Genomic DNA, 16863 nt, shown 5'->3' with positions numbered 1-16863 from the left:
ATCTATCACCACCAAACATTTCAGTTTCTTTACGGAGGATCTGAGGGGTCAGAGAGAAGGAGTCACTTCACTACCTTGCAGCTTCTGTCATCTCTCTGGCCCTTTGTCCACTATTGGTCATTCATTCATTCACCCCACAACCTCCACCTCCACCTTTACCTCCATCTCCACCTCCATCTCCATATCCTCCATCTCTGTCTCCATCTCCATCTCTATCTCCATCTCCCTTCTCTCTCTGGAGCAATGGACCAAACCTCCTCTCACCTCTAGCAAAACAGTTCCACTCTCATCCAGATCCCTTGGAGATTTATTTTTCTATCTCCAAGCATATTGGCCAAGGTATTTTCCCAAGTAAATACAGTTCCTTCCTTAGAGGAATTCTGTTGCTAGTTGTTACTAGATATCATTTTCCCATCTTCTTACAGTTAATTCTTCCACTCTAACTCCTTTTTATTATGAAACACGATATGCATATGGAAGACTGCATATGGGCTAATTTTTTACCCTCAATTCCTACTCTCTTTGAATTTTAATGAAGAGAACAGTTGCTTTTCATTAACAACATATTAAATAAAAATATGAACCATACCATTTAGTAAAATGGCCATAATTAGTAGCCCACAGATCCAAGATACAAACGAACTGAGGCCAAGCTTAAACTAGAAAACTAAAGGTCTCTTTGGTTGGTAAATGGGATATACCAGACCCTCTGTCTCTTAACCTCAGAAATTAACAGAAAATGAGGCTGAACCCCCGGAGCTGTGCTAACAAAGAAGAGAAGGGGAAACTTCTCCCAGCAGCCTCAGGAGCAGCAGATTAAATGTCCACAATCAACTTGAGGTACTCTGCATCCCTGGAATATCTGAATAGACAATGAATCAACCCAAAATTGAGGCCGTGGACTATGGGAGCAACTGTAGACCTGGGGTTTGCTTTCTGCATCTAATTTGTTTCTGGTTTTATGTTTATCTTAGTTTAGTATTTAGAGTTTATTATCATTGGTAGATTTGTTTATTGATTTGGTTGCTCTCTTCCTTTTTTTAAAATAATATATATTTTTTTCCTTTTTCTCTTTTTGTGAGTGTGTAAGTGTATGCTTCTTTGTGTGATTCTGTCTGTATAGCTTTGCTTTTACCATTTGTCCTAGGGTTCTGTCTGTCTGTGTTTTTTTGCTATAATTTTTAGTGCTTGTTATCATTGGTGGATTTGTTTTTTGAGTTGGTTGCTCTCTTCTTTCTTTCTTTTTTTTGTTTTTTTGTTACTTTTTAAATTTTAATAATTATTTTTTATTTTAGTTATCTTATTTTATTTTTTTCCTTCTTTCTTTCTTTTTTGTCTCCCTTTTCTTCTGAGCCGTGTGGCTGACAGCGTTTTGGTGCTCCAGCTGGGTGTCAAGCCTGAGCCTCTGAGGTGGGAGAGCCGAGTTCAGGACATTGGTCCACCAGAGACCTCCCAGCTCCACGTAATATCAAATGGCGAAAGCTCTCCCAGGGATATCCATCTCAACACTAAGACCCAGCTCCATTCAACAATGAGCAAGCTCCAGTGCTGGACACCCCATGCCAAACAATGAGCAAGACAGGAACAAAACCCCACCCATAAGCAGAGAGGCTGCCTAAAATCATAATAAGGTCACAGAAACACTCCACCAGACTTGGTCCTGCCCACTAGAAATACAAGATCCAGCCTCACCCACCAGAACACAGGCACCAGTCCCCTCCACCAGGAAGCCTACACAACCCACTAAACCAACCTTAGCGAGGGGGGGGGCAGACACCAAAAACAATGGGAATTACAAACATGGAGCCTGCAAAAAGGAGACCCAAACACAGTACGTTAAGCAAAATGAGATGACAGAGAAACACACAGCAGATGAAGGAGCAAGATAAAAACTCACCAGACAAAACAAATGAAGAGGAAATAGGCAGTCTACCTGAAAAAGAATTCAGAGTAATGATAGTAAAGATGATCCAAAATCTTGGAAATACAATGGAGAAAATACAAGAATCGTTTAACAAGGACCTAGAAGAACTAAACAACAAACAAACAATGATGAACAACACAATAAATGAAATTTAAAATTCTCTAGAAGGAATCAATAGCAGATTAACTGAAGCAAAAAACAGACAAGTGACCTGGAAGATAAAATAGTGGAAATAACTACCACACAGCAGAATAAAGAAAAAAGAGGGAAAAGAATTGAGGACAGTCTCAGAGACCTCTGGGACAACATTAAATGCACCAACATTCGAATTGTAGGGGTCCCAGAAGAAGAAGAGAAAATGAAAGGGAGTGAGAAAATATTTGAAGAGATTATAGTTGAAAACTTCCCTAATATGGGAAAGAGAATAGTCAAGTCCAGGAAGACCAGAGAGTCCCATACAGGATAAATCCAAGGAGAAACACACCAAGACACATATTAATCAAACTATGAAAAAATAAATACAAAGAAAAAATATTGAAAGCAGCAAGGGAAAAACAACAGATAACATACAAGGGAATCCCCATAAGGTTAACAGCTGATCTTTCAGCAGAAACTCTGCAAGACAGAAGGGACTGGCAGGACATATTTAAAGTGATGAAGGAGAAAAACCTGCAACCAAGATTACTCTACCCAGCAAGGATCTCATTCAGATTTGATGGAGAAATTAAAACCTTTACAGACGAGCAAAAGCTGAGAGAGTTCAGCACCACCAAACCAGCTTTACAACAAATGCTAAAGGAACTTCTCTAGGCAAGAAGCACAAGAGAAGGAAAAGACCTACAATAACAAACCCAAAACTATTAAGAAAATGGTAATAGGAACATACGTATCGATAATTACCTTAAATGTAAATGGATTAAATGCTCCAGCCAAAAGGCATAGACTGGCTGAATGGATACAAAAACAAGACCCATATATATGCTGTCTACAAGAGACCCACGTCAGACCTAGGGACACATACAGACTGAAAGTGAGGGGATGGAAAAAGATATTCCATGCAAATGGAAATCAAAAGAAAGCTGGAGTAGCAATTCTCGTATCAGACAAAATAGACTTTAAAATAAAGACTCTTACAGCAGACAAAGAAGGACACTACATAATGATCAAGGGATCAATCCAAAAAGAAGATATAACAATTGTAAATATTTATGCACCCAACACAGGAGCACCTCAATACATAAGGCAAATGCTAACAGCCATAAAAGGAGAAATCGACAGTAACACACTCATAGTAGGGGACTTTAACACCCCACTTTCACCAATGGACAGATCATCCAAAATGAAAATAAATAAGGAAACACAAGCTTTAAATGATACATTAAACAAGATGGACTTAATTGATATTGATAGGACATTGCATCCAAAAACAACAGAATACACTTTCTTCTCAAGTGCTCATGGAACATTCTCCAGGATCAATCATATCTTGGGTCACATATCAAGCCTTGGTAAATTTTAAAAAATTGAAATTGTATCAAGTATCTTTTCCGATCACAATGCTATCAGACTAGATATCAATTACAGGAAAAAATCTGTAAAAAATACAAACACGTGGAGGCCAAGCAATACACTACTAAATAACCAAGAGATCACTGAAGAAATCAAAGAGGAAATAAAAAAATACCTAAGAACAAATGACAATGAAAACACAACGACCCAAAACCTATGGGATGCAGCAAAAACAGTTCTAAGAGGGAAGTTTATAGCAATACAATTTTACATCAAGAAACAAGAAACATCACAAATAAACAACCTAACCTTACACCTAAAGCAATTAGAGAAAGAACAAAAAAACCCCGAAGTTAGCAGAAGGAAAGAAATCATAAAGATCAGACCAGAAATAAATAGAAAGGAAATGACGGCAACGATAGCAAAGATCAATAAAACTAAAAGCTGATTCCTTCTTTGAGAAGATAAACAAAATTGATAAACCATTAGCCAGACTCATCAAGAAAAAACAGGGAGAAGACTCGAATCAACAGAATTAGAAATGAAAAAGGAAAAGTAACAACTGACACTGCAGAAATACAAAGGATCATGAGAGATCACTACAAGCAACTATATGTCAATAAAATGGACAACCTGGAAGAAATGGACAAAATTCTTAGAAAAGCACAACCTTCCAAGACTGAACCAGGAAGAAATAGAAAATATAAACAGACCCATCAAAGGCACTGAAATTGAGACTGTGATTAAAAATCTTCCAACACACAAAAGCCTAGGACCAGATGGCTTCACAGGCGAATTCTATCAAACATTTAGAGAAGAGCTAACATCTATCCTTCTCAAACTCTTTCAAAATATAGCAGAGGGAGGAACACTACCAAACTCATTCTACAAGGCCACCATCACCCTGATACCAAAACCAGACAAAGATGTCACAAAGAAAGAAAACTACAGACCAATATCACTGATGAACACAGATGCAGAAATCCTCAACAAAATACTAGCAAACAGAATCCAACAGCACATTAAAAGGATCATACACCATGATCAAGTGGGTTTATCCCAGGAATGTAAGGATTCTTCAATATAGGCAAATCTATCAATTTGATACACCATATTAACAAACTGAAGGAGAAAAACCATATGATCATCTTAAGCGATGCAGAGAAAGCTTTTGACAAAATTGAACACCGATTTATGATAAAAACCCTGCAGAATGTAGGCATAGAGGGAACTTTCCTCAACATAATAAAGGTCATATATGACAAACCCACAGCCAACATCGTCCTCAATGGTGAAAAACTGAAAGCATTTCCACTAAGATCAGGAACAAGACAAGGTTGCCCACTCTCACCACTCTTATTCAACATAGTTTTGGAAGTTTTAGCCACAGCAATCAGAGAAGAAAAGGAAATTAAAGGAATCCAAATCAGAAAAGAAGAAGTAAAGCTGTCACTGTTTGCAGATGACATGATACTATACATAGAGAATCCTAAAGATGCTACCAGAAAACTACTAGAGCTAATCAATGAATTTGGTAAAGTAGCAGGATACAAAATTAATGCACAGAAATCTCTGGCATTCCTATACACTAATGATGAAAAATCTGAAAATGAAATTAAGAAAACACTCCCATTTACCATTGCAACAAAAAGAATAAAATATCTAGGAATAAACCTACCTAAGGAGACAAAAGACCTGTATGCAGAAAATTATAAGACACTGATGAAAGAAATTAAAGATGATACAAATAGATGGAGAGATATACCATGTTCTTGGATTGAAAGAATCAACATTGTGAAAATGACTCTACTACCCAAAGCAATCTACAGATTCAATGCAATCCCTATCAAACTAACACTGGCATTTTTCACAGACTTAGAACAAAAAATTTCACAATTTGTATGAAAACACAAAAGACCCCAAATAGCCAAGGCAATCTTGAGAACGAAAAACAGAGCTGGAGGAATCAGGCACCCTGACTTCAGACTATACTACAAAGCTACAGTAATCAAGACAGTATGGTACTGGCACAAAAACAGAAAGATAGATCAATGGAACAGGATAGAAAGCCCAGAGATAAACCCATGCACATATGGTCACCTTATTTTTGATAAAGGAGGCAAGAATATACAATGGAGAAAAGACAGCCTCTTCAATAAGTAGTGCCGGGAAAACTGGACAGCTACATGTAAAAGAATGAAATTAGAACACTTCCTACACCATACACTAAAATAAACTCAAAATGGATTAAAGATCTAAATGTAAGACCAGACACTATAAAAGTCTTAGAGGAAAACATAGGCAGAACACTCCATGACGTAAATCACAGCAAGATCCTTTTTGACCCACCTCCTAGAGAAATGGAAATAAAAACAAAAATAAACAAATGGGACCTAATGAAACTTCAAAGCTTTTGCACAGCAAAGGAAAACATAAACGAGACCAAAAGACAACCCTCTGAATGGGAGAAAATATTTGCAAATGACGCAACTGACAAAGGATTAATCTCCAAAATTTACAAGCAGCTCAATAACAAAAAAACAAACAACCCAATCCAAAAATGGGCAGAAGACCTAAATAGACATTTCTCCAAGAAGATATACAGATTGCCAACAAACACATGAAAGGATGCTCAACATCACTAAACCTTAGAGGAATGCAAATCAAAACTACAATGAGGTATCACCTCACACCAGTCAGAATGGCCATCATTAAAATATCTACAAACAATAAATGCTGGAGAGGGTGTGGAGAAAAGATACCCTCTTGCACTGTTGGTGGAATGTAAATTGATATGGCCACTATGGAGAACAGTATGGAGGTTCCTTAAAAAACTAAAAATAGAACTACCATATGACCCAGCAATCCCACTACTGGGCATATACCCTGCGAACACCATAATTCTTAAAAGGAGTCATGTACCAAAATGTTCATTGCAGCTCTATTTACAATAGCCAGGACATGGAAGCAACCTAAGTGTCCAATGACAGATGAATGGATGAAGAAGATGTGGCACATATATACAATGGAATATTACTCAGTCATAAAAAGAAACGAAACTGAGTTATTTGCAGTGAGGTGGGTGGATCTAGAGTCTGTCATACAGAGTGAAGTAAGTCAGAAAGAGAAAAACAAATACCATATGCTAACACATATATATGGAATCTCAAAAAAAAAATAAAACAGGTTCTGAGGAACCTAGGGGAAGGACAGGAATAAAGATGCAGACGTAGAGAATGGACTTGAGGACATGGGGAAGGGGAAGGGATAGCTGGGATGAAGTGAGAGGGTGGCATGGACATATATACACTACGAAATGTAAAACAGATAGCTAGTGGGAAGCAGCCGCATAGCACAGGGAGATCAGCTCGGTGCTTTGTGACCACCTAGAGGGGTGTGATAGGGAAGGTGGGAGGGAGACGCAAGAAGGAGGAGATATGGGGATATATGTATATGTATAGCTGATTCACTTTGTTATACAGCAGAAACTAACACACCATTGTAAAGCAATTATACTCCAATAAAGATGTTAAAAATAAATAAAATGTCAATGTCTATAGCCTAAAAAAAAAAGAAAAAGTTTTTAAAATTATGAAAGAGTTCACACGTTCACACATACATACAATGGAATATCACACACACACACACACATATATAATGGAATATTACTCAGCCATTAAGAAGAATGAAATAATGCCATTTGCAGCAACATGGATGGACACAGAGATGATTATACTGAGTGAAGTAAGTCAGACAGAGAAAGACAAATATCATATGATATCACTTATATGTGAAAACTAAAGAATGATACAAATGAACTTATCTATGAAACAGACACAGACTCACAGACATAGAAAACAAACTTATGGTTATCAAAGGGGAAAGGTGGGGAGGAGGGATAAATTAGGAGTATAGGATTGGCGTATACACAGTATTATATTTAAAATAGATAGCCAGCAAGGACCTACTGTATGGCACAGGGACCTCTACTCAATATTCTGTAATAACCTAAAGGGGAAAAGAATTTGAAAAAGAATAGATACATGTGTATGTATAACTGAATCACTTTGCTGTACACCTGAAACTAACATAACATTGTTAATCAACTACACTGCAACATAAAATAAAATTTTTTTAAAAGGGCATATAAAACAATATTACGGATACACATGGTCCACCATTCTGATTTGCTCTACTGGTTTCATCTGTCTCTTTATAAGAAATAAAACGTAAGAAAACACCATGACATTTGTCCATCTCTCTCTCCTCTCCCTCCCCTCTCTTTGCCAAGTAGCCACTATTTTACAGTCGGCGTGTTTTTCCCATGCATGTTTTTGTTCTTTTACTACGTTAAGTGTATAGGCATTTACTTTTTAATATGAGACTCTGTCCAGGACGTTACAGCACAAATTACAACGCTTGCCTCCACAGGCTTCCTGAGAAGATGCAGGGAAGAGCAGACAGCCAGGGCCCCGCCGACCCACCCCTCTCCAATGTGTGGTGGGAAAAACAGGACTCAGGCTAGCTCTGCACAATGCCATCAGGGAGGGTTAAATCAGAAAATCAAGTTCTGCTAATTCAGCTGATTTAAAAAGCTAAAATGAAAACTCATTTTGCCTTGCAGCCAAAGATGTCAAACACACAGTACCAAGAAAGTTGTACTGACAAACTCGGTCATTTTTGCCCAGCCCTGTGGGTTACATAGGCAACATGTGTTTGTATATGTGGTGGTACCGTGTACCATGGATGTGAGGAGTTCCAAAACAGCCATGCCGGGGGCCTGGCTCCATCCTACCAGCACCACAGACAGGCTTTGATTTTGTCATCCACAAATGGCAAGATGTTACCTGCTGCTCATTGGCTGAACAAAAGCGATGTGGTGATGGCTTGGAGTTGAACTTCTTTCACATTTGGGAGCTCAAAATGAAAAGTCTATGAATGTATGGTTACCAAATGCATGATTCTACCCCTCCTAAAGTTAAAGAAGAAGAAAAGAGAGTGCAAGAGAGAGTGAGAGAAGGAAAGAAAGAGAATGAGAGAGAAAGAGAGGGAAGGAAGGAAGGAGGGAAGGAAGGAAGGAAGGGAGGAAAGGAAGGAAGGGAGAAAGGAAGAAAGAAAAGAAGGAAGGAAGAGAGGAAAGGAAGGAAGGGAGGAAAGGAAGTAAGGAAGGGAGGAAGGAAAGGAAGGAAGGGAGAAAGGAAGGAAAGAAGAAAGGAGGGACAGAAAGAGGGAGGGAGGGAGGAAGAAAGAAAGGAAGGGAGAAAGAGAGAGAGAAGAGGGAAAGAAAAACTGGTTTTTTTTTTTTCCACCCTGACTTTCCTACTTCCTCTAGCTTGGCTTCTTAGGATAACTTCTTAGTTATGTTTACAATGCCTTCACCTCTTATTCCTTTAAAAGTTTATAATTTAGCTCCTTTTAATTTTTCCCTTTTCTTTGTTTAGGGATGCCAAAGTTTAAAAATTATTGCAGTTGGTGGTATGGAGCCCTAGAAAAGTCTTATGTTGTTTGTGTTGTGTGTATGCCTGCATATATTTGTTTTTGCATTATTTATCTATTGCCAATAGACCGCATCATTAAATTTCCAGCCAATTTTCTGCATAAAAAAAAACACAAGACGGTTTTGTTTATCTGGATCCTGTTTCCTAGAAGTTTAGCTAAATGTCTTTCCCTGGTTTCCATTCATATATATGTGTGTATGTATATATATTTACTCACATATACACATTCATACACATATACATACGTGTATATGAATATGTATATACTATGTATTTTTATACACATACACACACCTCACAGACATATGTGTGTGTGTGTTGAAACCCAGTTTTCAATTGCACAGCTAATTAATGAATACATTCTCCTTGGTTAATGCATTCTTCACAAATTGGATCACATTGATATCTCTTGTCCCCAGTGCCACCTCAGTAATACAAAACTCATCACTACAAATTGGAGTCCTTCACTTTTCCCCCTTTTATCCATCAACCAGGTGGCTACAAGATCAGTTCCGCTAAAGCACCATCCTGATCATGTCTCTCCAAAGTTGAAAAGCCTTTAATAGCTGTCTGATTGTGACCAATCTGCTAGGTGCCTCCATTCTATTCCTTTACAACCAAATCTCACCTCACCTCTGGATGCAAAGCACCCACTACATTTTCTAGACTCTTTTGCAACCAGGAGTCGGTACGTGAGATGGTAGGCAGAAGCTGTGAAGTGGGAATTCAGGGAAGTCCTCCTAGAGAGGAAAACCAGCTGGAAATGGCTGCCTTTGCCCCCTTCTTCCCATCTTTCCTGCTGCCTAGAATTTATGTGTGAGGGCTGGAGCTCCAGCAGTCATCTTGACCTAGGAAGGAACCTTGAAGATAAAGTCATATGCTTAAGAATAGAAATAAAGAAAGATAGAACATACCTGAGTCCCTGATGATAAGAGAACCACCCCCAATAGCCCTGGAGAGAAAAATAAAATTTTGTGTGTTTGTCACTGTTATTAAGATTTCCTGCTATGGGCAGGCCCAAAATAGTAGTTTATTCTCTCCACAAATTTAGGTATATTTCTGCTCCAGCCAGTGTAATATGATGATTAGTTTCAATCCACTGCTTCTCTTCCTAAGACAGCGGCTCACAGATAGAAATATCTGAGTTCAAGCCCAACCCTGCCACTATGACAGCAAAATCTTCAGGCATTGCTCCTCAACCTTTACCCTCAGTTTCCTTGTCTGGAAATTGAGAATAATAATAATATGCACATTAAGGCGTTTGCTATTTTTCTTTCATCCAGTGTTTTAGTTGTTATTAGCCCAAGAGCACCAATAGAAAACACAGTTGAGGGGGAAAGAAGGAGATAAAACTCAAATCAGGATATACTCCCACTTGTTCACAGACCTCATAAGCAGATCAGGGGTTAAAAACGTCCAGGTTGCTAATTTTTAAAAGTCAACAGGAAAATATATCCATTGATTGGACTTCAGTTATTCGTGTTGTACTCTCATTCTCACAAACAACTGAAATCTGACTACACACACACTGCATTTTCCAAACGCTCCTTGACCTGTAGATGAGCACACACACACACACGCACATTTCAAGAGCACCGGGCCCGGGAGAGTCACTTGCTCCAAGTCCCTGGAATGGAGAAGTCATACAATTCTTCTTGGTACTTGCCATTTGGATAAGTTGACTCAATAAATGACTTGAAGAAACAGTTCCTTTCAAATGGGCATTGAATTGCAAAAAAGCAAATTCTGTTCAAACTCTTCCACTGTGCAATTTCCCTTCTGCTCTTATGCACATTAAACTAAATTGGTTGGATATAAACCTTGCTGAATTCAATGTGATTTGATGAGGACATTTGTGTGTCCGTGCAGGCAGAGTGCAATATGGGTGGGTTTAAAAAAAAACGTTCCTTTTACAAATGATTGTTTTGCCATTGCTTCATTAGTGAACTAAATTTTGGGTCACGTGGATCCATTTTGTGAATGAAAGAGATCTTGGCCCTTTGTTGGGAAATCACTAAAGTAGCAGTTTGTTCTTCTTGAAGAAAAGTCACACAGCCTCAGAGGCTGGAACACTCGGGTACAATCCGGGGTTGGTTGAATCCGTGGACGCAGAACCCACGGATAAGGAGGGCTGACTGTACTACACCGTTTTATGCACTTGAGGGCCTTGAGCATTTGGTCTATGTGGGGTCCTGGAACTACTCCCCCCAGATACGGAGGGACAACGATATCTTTAAATCCTTTCTGCCCTTGCTTCACGAGACCCTCACTTGCCCTCTCTTACTATCCCCCAACACTATCATCACTTCCTTTTCAAAAGCATTCTCCCTGTTCTTCTCAGCCCACTCTCCTCATGAGGCTCTAAAGGGCAAGTTGGCCACAGGGTCCTATCTTCCCGGGCTTAGGGCCTTAGCAGCATTTCAACCCAAATAATGACCTTCCATGTTACTGCCGGACTTCTAAAACACACAAATAGAAGAATTCTAGTAGGCTTGGCTCCAAGTATTTCCGGGGGAGAAAAGTCATTTTTAAAGGGTCCAGATGATTTATTGCAAGGATAGAGGTGTCACTAAAGGCCTGAATTCCAACCTGTCACCAGAAGTTCAACTCTGATAAGATATAGAAGAAGCAATCTTGTATTTCACAGGTCCCGAAAAAGCATTCAGATGAAGGAGCAAAGGTTAAAAAATTATGAACAATTTCCTGAGCATTACCAACAGTACATGTCAAAGTAATGCATGAATCAAGTATTGTACTCGGGATTTCCACCGCCAGGAATCCCATACATCATCCTTTAGCTGCATTACTGGCTAGAAGACCCCAGAAGGTATTCAGGGGTTCTGTTGTCTGAAATTCTCTGAGATTTTTTTTTTTCTGGTTTTGGTAACTATTGAACAAAGAAAGTTCAATAATTGGAAAAGCAGCGTGGTCTCTTGTCTTCTGCAGCTTTGCATAATGACTGCAGATTCCACTCAATAAAGAGTGCACATAGCTTTAAGAAAGACCATCGGTATTTTCAGTATTTCAGGAAGCTCTCAGAATTTTCATTCACAAAACAGCTAATTTTTTTTTTGCTTTATTTTCCTTCTTTTTATTTTTTAACAGAGGTATAATTTATGTATAGCAAAAAGGAGACGAGTTATGACAAATGCCATGTAACCCACACTTCTAAGACATACATTTGTACCACCCCAGAAAAATTCCCTGTGTCCCTGCCCAGTCAATCTGGTCTCTCCCCAGAGTAACCACTATTTTGATTGCTATTACGGTAGATTAGCTGTGCCTTTTTTTTTAGAACTAAATAAAAATGGATGAATGCAGTGTACTTTTTTAGTGCCTAATGTCTCATGTTTTAAGCATCTATAAAATCACCTCTTAGTTTCCTTCTCTGTAAATTGAGGGGCTCGCCCTGTGAAAACAGTGTGCAAGTATTCTGAGGAGTCGTAGGTTTCTTGGTTGGGGGAGGGGACCTGAGAAGCCACCTTGATTGGGGGTGGGTGGAGTGGAGGCTGAAAACTAGGGTTCTCTCCTTCAAAGAGAACAGCTGTACTTTTCCAGGTCTTACAAATTGTGTTTCACTGGAAGATTGCATTTGGGTAAAGGGTTCTTTGTAAAAAAAATAAATAAAAAAAGTTAGAGAACTGCAGGGCTAGCTGATCCTTACCGATCCTTTTCCCTGGAACCTTCTATAAATTACAAATAGCGTTTCTGATATGAGAGCTGGGATTGGTCCCCTGGAGAGAGAGCTGGGAGACAGAGGCCGCCAGACTGGGGCCCCCGGGGAGGGTCTGGGCACCGAACACTGTAATATTAGTACCGGTTACAATCAGATAGTGCCACCTCAACTGAGGCGGCTGGACAATAGGCCAGAGGCCCTGGCGATGGAAGCACAAAGGCAGCATTCAAAAGGCCCGACTCCACAGCCAGCCAGTGCATCTATAGACGCCACAGACCCTGGCCCAGCCGGAATGTCACCTCGCCGCCAGAAAGCCATTTTTCCTGGTTAGCTTTTAAACTGCTAAAAATAATAAACACAGAAAGGAAAGTGCTGACACAACCCTAACTGCAGAGACAAACTGAAACTGTTGTTATAATAATGTAAACAAACTGGGTTCCAAATGACATCCTAGTGTTCCAAACTGAACAGGCTGCCTGATATTTCCAAACATCTGGGGACTGGAGGGAAGTTGTATGGGCTTGTCAGTAATGGAAGGGGGTCTTCACTGCACAGGTGCACATGCCCTACCTGACTTGCTCTGACCAAGGGTGAGCTGATCCTTTTGCTTTTTTTTAGCGCCCAAGGAAACGAGAGATTGGAGAGGACTGTGGGCCTCCATCAAGCATTTTTCCACATAACAAATGAAAAATGGGCTCCTTTCTCTCTCTGTCCAATTATTACTCCTTTTCCCCCCAAATGAATTTGAAGCGTCCTTCTCTCCATTATGTTTGTTTTTAACCCATCGAATGCTGTATATTCCTCCTGAACACCTACAGAGCTCAAAACCATCTTAAATAACAACCGCAGCAATGCCATAAACTAGAAGATCCTTCCCATAATGCTGAAAAGTGGCAATCATAAAATCACGAATCTGCAAACAGCCAAGTCACGCCCAACATCTGACCTGACAATCCATGAAATCCCGTGTGGAACTTGGTACCCACGCAGGACGGCCAATGGGAGGGAAAACGCAGATCTGGAAGAAAGGAAACACAAGAAGATAAATAGATGTGTGTTTTTTCTTTAAAACTCCCCCAACATTTGCTTAATTCACCACTGCTCTTCTTTCTATGTTTAAATGGGGTCTGGTTTCAGAGCTGTCTCTGATTTTGAATACATGCAAACAGACTTAGATAAAATCTCATTCCAAAGGGGCGCTGGTTTCAGAGAAAGGGACTTTAACACAAGGATTGTAATAACACATTATAGGCATGAGACAATGTTTGTGGATCCCAAGAACCTACTTTTCTGCACAGGACTCCGGGGTTTTGGATTCCCAGCCTCGGAAGAGGACTAAAAGGCAAATGTGAATCAAACAATTTAGAACTTTTGTGCTAAAAAGGGTCCAGCTGGGTGTCAGAGGATGGTTCCCAGGACAGGCCCCAGCAAATCTCAGCCGGGCTGTGCCCCTGTGAGACGTCAGGATGGGGGACCCGAGAGGAAGCTACGGAGCTGTCTAGATGGTGTCAAGTGCGGTGATGTTGGGGACTCTTCCCCCAGGTGTAAACAGATGAAGGAGAAACCAGGGCATCTGTTCCTGCAGCAGACGACGTCTCCAAGTGTCTGTCTGCCCAGCAAGCGAGGGGCTGCTTTTTCCATGGCTGTGGGCCCACAGTTGTAGTTGTTCTTGTGGGAAACTTAGAGATCATAGGGAAGCACAGGTTGGCAGGACAAATGTCTGGGTCCCCTCTGCCCGGAATGGACCATTGACAACATTTTGTCCCATCTGCTCTTTTTTTTTTTTTATAAATTTATTTATTTATTCATTTATTTAATTTTTGGCTGCACTGGATCTTCGCTGCTGCACGCGGGCTTTCTCTAGTTGCAGTGAGCGGGGGCTACTGTTCGTTGTGGGGCGCCGGCTTCTCATTGTGGTGGCTTCTCTTGTTGCAGAGCACAGGCTCTAGGCGCGCAGGCTTCAGTAGTTGTGGCACACAGGCTTCAGTAGTTGTGGCTCGCGGGCTCTAGAGCACAGGCTCAGTAGTTGTGGCGCATGGGCTTAGTTGCTCCCTGGCATGTGGGGTCTTCTCAGACCAGGCCTCGAACCCGTGCCCCCTGCATTGGCAGGCAGATTCTTAACCACTGCGCCACCAGGGAAGCTCCTCTTTTCTTTTTTTTTTTTAAATAAAATAGAGCATAGGTATAATCTCCTTGACAACCCACTCCAAGGCCAGACCATGAATTTGTATCTTGCCAGTACATTTTTTTATAACATTTACATACAAGATGAGTATCCAGGACAATGAACAGTGCTTGTGTGTTTTTCATTCACCTATATGATATGAACCTACATATGTGTATCTATCGTTCCACACTTGGACTCTCAACATCATGTGTGTGAACTGACCATGCTGACTGCACTGAGTCTCAGCTCAGTCACCGCCTTTCCACCTAACACCATGAAAGCACCTGTCATACCATTAAACTGTGTGCTGGTTACGTGTGTGTGTGTGCATATGTATGTGTGCATGTGCAAATTTTCTCTGCAACTCCACTCTGAGCTTCTCGAGATGCTGCTCTGTCTTCTCTACTATGGTTCCATGCAGAGTGGAGAGTCAGTGTATTGAAAGGTAAAACGTATTTGTTAAAAATTGATCTGCTTATTATTAATTTTCCTCCCTTTTCAGACAACCTTAAGGAAGACTTTGAGGTTGTATTTGTTTCCTTCAAAGTCTCTCTCCTCTTGCTTTTGTCATAAATATTGAAATCCCAAGTTGTCAGTATCACTGTACTATTTGCAAGAACATTGGAAGCTTTAATATTTTAAGGCTGAAGACCAATATATTTAAGGAGCATATTTACAAAACAGACTCACAGACGTAGAAACATAGAAAACAAACTTACCGTTACCAAAGGGGGAAGGGTGGGGAGGGGGAGGGATAAATTAAGAGTCTGGGATTAACAGATACACACTACTATATACAAATAAACAACAAGGTCCTAATGTATAGCACAGGGAACTATATTCAATATCTTGTAATAACCTATAATGAAAAAAATATGAAAAAATATAACTGAATCACTTTGCTGTACACCAGAAACTAACACAACATAGTAAATCAACTATACTTCAATTTAAAAAAGAACAAAAAACGGGCTTCCCTTGTGGTGCAGTGGTTGAGAGTCCGCCTGCCGATGCAGGGGACACGGGTTCATGCCCCGGTCTAGGAAGATCCCACGTGCTGTGGAGCGGCTGGGCCCGTGAGCCATGGCCGCTAAGCCTGCGCGTCCGGAGCTTGTGCTCCGCAACGGGAGAGGCCACAACACTGAGAGGCCCACATACCGCAAAAAAAAAAAAAAAAAAAAAAAAGAAGCATTCTCTAAAAGCGTTCTCAAAGACTAAATTGACAAGCCAGAAAGAAGCTTGTGTTTGTAAATGTTGTGGTTTTAAATGTGAATAGATATGCACCGTTACCCTTGACACTAATACCTAAAAACAAACAGTGCCTTATATGTAAACAATATTGAACCTCAACTTATTTTTTGAAGGTATAATTCTGATTTATACTTTGAAGAATATACATGAACCTGACTCAGTGACAACAACCTAAACATTCTCACATAATAATTAGTAACAATAAGCAGTTTAATATATACCACTTCTTAAGCACATTTTGTGGGTTGGGTTATGCTAATTCTCTCACCTAATTTCACTTAATTTAATCCTCACAATGATCAGATGAGGTAGGTATTATTAATAACCCCACTGTTCAGATGAGGAAACCCCATTGTTCAGAGTCGGAGAACGATTTAAAATTATGCCCAAAGCCAGTGAGAAAAGGCTAACTGGGATTCTCGCTCAGGCAGTAGGATGTCATGGGCTTCATTGTGAATTACTGAGAACACGCTCAGGTGTAAAGATTAAAACAGCGGAGAAGACAACTGGAAAACAGTGCCACTGAAGTGGCTTCCAAGTTTTGCTATAATACAGACAGACAGCATCTCTTTCATGGTGTGGCTCAAACCAAGAACAAACCAAATTAGAGTTCTCCAAGAAGACAAACTCAAAGTGATTTCCTAGTCATGGAGGAAGGAATGAAATTTAAAGCGGCAAGGTCAAGCCCCAGACCTTTCCCAACTTAAACACTCCCATTTTTAATTCTTCTTCTCTTTAGAAAACAGGGAGCCGTGGATTTGCTCATGGCTCAAAGGAGGCTGCCCGGTTTGTTTACACAAGATTCAAAGCAAAAATGAGCATCACTCCCTGGGACAAC

At 40.1% G+C, this 16863-nt stretch overlaps 1 protein-coding gene across 10 annotated transcripts in view; it reads right to left on the bottom strand.

Moving 5' to 3' along the window:
• Nucleotides 1–16863, bottom strand: part of THRB (thyroid hormone receptor beta) — a 391122-nt gene that overhangs the window by 211046 nt on the left and 163213 nt on the right. For all 10 annotated transcript variants that reach the window (XM_082654094.1, XM_082654096.1, XM_082654093.1 and 7 more), the window contains one exon: nt 13554–13625. The gene's annotated coding sequence lies outside the window, so the exon portion shown is untranslated. The remainder of the gene's footprint in view (nt 1–13553; nt 13626–16863) is intronic.

The sequence above is a fragment of the Grampus griseus genome, assembly GCF_964374135.1.
Source record: "Grampus griseus genome assembly, chromosome: 5".
In the NCBI taxonomy this organism is placed as follows: Eukaryota; Metazoa; Chordata; class Mammalia; order Artiodactyla; family Delphinidae; genus Grampus; species Grampus griseus.
The sequence above is the reverse complement of the archived record's forward strand: the minus strand, read 5'-3'. Positions and strand labels throughout refer to the sequence as shown.